The sequence below is a fragment of the Pseudophryne corroboree genome, chromosome 6 (assembly GCF_028390025.1).
Source record: "Pseudophryne corroboree isolate aPseCor3 chromosome 6, aPseCor3.hap2, whole genome shotgun sequence".
In the NCBI taxonomy this organism is placed as follows: Eukaryota; Metazoa; Chordata; class Amphibia; order Anura; family Myobatrachidae; genus Pseudophryne; species Pseudophryne corroboree.
Window position 1 is genome coordinate 34887403 of NC_086449.1, and position 3857 is coordinate 34891259.

The 3857-nt window shown below is 37.0% G+C and overlaps 1 long non-coding RNA gene across 1 annotated transcript; it reads right to left on the reverse strand.

The window, feature by feature from the left end:
- Nucleotides 1–222: 222 nt before the first annotated feature.
- Nucleotides 223–3130, reverse strand: LOC134934792 (uncharacterized). The gene is made up of 2 exons (XR_010179806.1): nt 3037–3130; nt 223–551 (listed from the first exon to the last, which is right to left on the reverse strand). It is a non-coding gene; the product is annotated as an uncharacterized LOC134934792 (long non-coding RNA).
- Between the last annotated feature and the right edge of the window lie 727 nt (nt 3131–3857).

A 3857-nucleotide genomic window follows, 5' to 3' on the forward strand; every position in this document is an offset into this window, starting at 1 on the left:
CATTAATTTCTAATATAATGTGGACACTACTATATATTTCTATTATTATGAGGGTATTACTGTATGTTTCAATTATTATGGGGGTATTACTATATATTTCTATTATTATGGGGGTATTATTTGTTTATCTCTGTAATTGGGTGCTGCGGATCCCTTGTGGCGCTATATAAAGGATAACAATAATAATAATAATAATAATAATAATAATAATAATAAATACTGTACAGAGGCTAACATGTTTAAATTTGTACTTTCACCATTAGGCAAATTAACTCAAAATAAGAAGAAAAGACTTTAACAATAAATTAAGCTCCTGCAACTTTTCTGTGTGGTTCCAGGTTGGAGATGTTTTCCTACAGGACACTGTGGCTCCTTATTCAGTATTATCTTGCGCCAGCATCACATTCCATGGGACTAAGCTGCACTTTACATTCCCCGGAACTGGTGGACATGTTTTGGAATGGAGATGTCATAGTCGGAGCAGTATTAGCCCTTCATGTGGAAACAGTATACAGGAAAATATTGTACAACGAGAGGCCAACACAAGTCATCTGTAGGAAGTAAGACATCATTATAACATCTACAAAATCTAAACATCAATGGGTTAAGATAGTACAGTAATTTTAGATAATAGTAGATATTACACTCTTACAAATGTTAAGTTTTTTTTTATTTTTAAGAATTTGCTTATTTTTCTATACTATCGTGTTTAGTACCGTCTCCTATTTACCAATGTCATAGCCGTGCCTGTAGTTTTAAAGCATTCCTGAAAAAAAGGAACTTGTACTTCAGGTATAATTTGAGGAAATGGATATTTTGCAGAACTATAGTAGTAATATATACAGTGCATCCAGAAAGTATTCACAGCGCTTCACTTTTTTCACATTTTGTTATGTTACAGCCTTATTCCAAAATTGAATAAAATAATTTTTTCCCTCAAAATTCTACACACAATACCCCATAATGACAATGTGTAAAAAGTTTTTTTGAGAATTTTGCTAATTTATTAAAAATGAACAACTAAGAAATCACATGTACATAAGTATTCACAGCCTCTGCCATGGAGCTTAAAATTGAGCTCAGGTGTATCCTGTTTTCACTGAAAATCCTTGAGATGTTCCTACAGCTTAATTGGAGTACTCCAGTGGTAAATTCAGTTGATTGGACATGATTTGGAAAGGCACACACTTGTCTATATAAAAGGGTACCACACTTGACAGTGCATGTCTGAGCACAAACCAAGAATGAAGTCAAAGGAATTGTCTGTAGACCTCTGAGACAGGATTGTCTTGAGGCAAAAATCTTGGGAAGGGAACAGAAAAATATCTGCTGCTTTGATGGTCCCAATGAGCACAGTGACCCCATCATCCATAACTGGAAGATGTTCAGAACCACCAGGACTCTTCCTGGAGCTGTCCAGCTGTCTAAACTGAGCAATCGGGGGAGAAGGGCCCTAGTCAGGGAGTCAACCAAAAACCTGATGGTCATTCTGTCAGAGCTACAGCATTCCTCTGTGGAGAGAGGAGAACCTTCCAGAAGGACAACAATCTCTGCAGCAATCCACCAATCAGGCCTGTATGGTAGAGTGTCCCGATGGAAGCCTCTCCTTAGTAAAAAGCACATGGCAGCCCACCTGGAATTTGCCAATATGCACCTGAAGGACTCTCAGATCATGAGAAACAAAATTCTCTGGTCTGATGAGACAAAGATTGAACTCTTCGGCGTGAATGCCAGGCATTATGTTTAGAGGAAACCAGGCACCGCTCATCACCAGGCCAATAACATCCCTACAGTGAAGCATGGTGTGGGGATGTTTTTCAGCGGCAGGAACTGGAAGACTAGTCAGGATAGAGGGAAAGATTATTGCAGCACTGTACAAAGACATCCTGGATGAAAACATGCTCCCGAGTGCTCTTGACCTCAGACTGGGGCGACAGTTCATCCTTCAGCAGGACAATGACCCTAAGCACACAGCCAATATATGAAAGGAGTGGCTTCAGGAAAACTCTGTGAATGTCCTTGAGTGGCCCAGCCAGAGCCCAGACTTTAATCTGATTGAACATCTCTGGAGAGATCTGAAAATGGCTGCGCACCAACGCTTCCCATCCAACGTGATGGAGCTTGAGAGGTGCTGCAAAGAGGAATCCGCGAAACTGCCCAAAGATAGGTGTGCCAAGCTTGTGGCATCATATTCAAAAATACTTGAGTCTGTAATTGCTGCCAAAGGTGCATCAACAAAGTATTGAGCAATGGCTATGAATACTTATATACATGTGATTTCTTAGTTTTTTACTTTTAATAAATTAGCAAAAGTCATTATGGGGTATTGTGTGTAGAATTTTGAGGGAAAAAATGTATTCCGTTTTGGAATAAGGCTGTAACATAACAAAATGTGGAAAAGGAGAAGCGTTGCGAATATTTCCCATATGCACTGTATGTATGTATATATATATATATATATATATATATATACAGTATGTATATATATATATATATATACATACTGTATATATATATATATATATATATATATATAGACACTGTGGTTCCTAGGGAGGATATAGCACACTCCCAAATGCTGAAAGAAACAGGCGGCACTCTGGGGACTGGTGCAACAAAAAATTAAATTTTAGTGAAAAATCACATAAATGAATTGGCATAGCGTTGCCAACGTTTCAGCGCCGCGCAGGGCGCTTTTTTCAAGGCTGTATGCTGTGGAAAGAACATAGTATATATATATATATATATATAAAAAGGAAATTAAGACCCCTTAATTGCGCTATTGTCTGATAGCTCAAACCACTGAGAAATACCCCCGGTCAGAAGGAGTACTGCACATAGAATGGACAAAAACAAAGGTTCTCTTGGGAGCTTGACCACCACAGATATCTTATATTATAAAATCATTTATTAAAAAGCATGTTACATATATACTTCCATAACATGAATCACAGGATCACACATGTCACTTGAGTAATACATTCATTTCTGATCATCTATTGTAAGGTGTTTTCAATCATTAGGTGACATACTTACTCCTCATCATGAGACAGCATGTATGATCTGTTCACCAATTTAAGGAAACGCACAATCGTTGAATTCCAACGCATTTCGTCCCTTAGGACTTCATCAGGGGTGCAAATCTGGGTGGTTTAAAAAAACATATATATCAAATAACATCCCTTATAATAACATCAAACACATACATTTACTTGTCCCTAATTCACATATATTTCATTTTCATGAAACCACTTTACTATTTAATATTGAAAAACGGATATATCACATAAAAATGCAAAAGGAGGGATACAAAGAAAGAAAACGAGGAGAACATCGGAGGAGGAGATGACATAAGAAGATATATATGTATATATATAAAATTATAGTAAAGTTGACCTCTAATAAAAATGATGTCATCCCATTAGAATGTAATATCAGTCTGACCCATCCCACCTGTGTCAGTCAGTGCCACACAAGAGAGAGTGGGGGGAGGGGGGATGAGTCACAGTAGGAGAGGAAGAAGAAGAGGTGAGGAGAAAGTGTTGGGGGAAAGAGAAACATGAAGAGAAAGATATGGTAGTCATGGTGACACAGAGAAAAAATAATAGTAAATAAAAGTCGATTAACATTGGGTATTACAGCTAGTATAATTATAAAATTACTTGTAGCGTATACTGTATGTATTTTTTTTACAATATTTTTATTCCCATACTCTGTAGCTACCAGGTATGGGAATAAATAGTCGGTGTTTATGGAAACTTGCTACTAACTAGACTTCATTCCATTATAAATTGTAGTAACTTTGTAGCACCTTGGCTAACTCAACATTACCTTTATTATAAACACCTTTAGATATC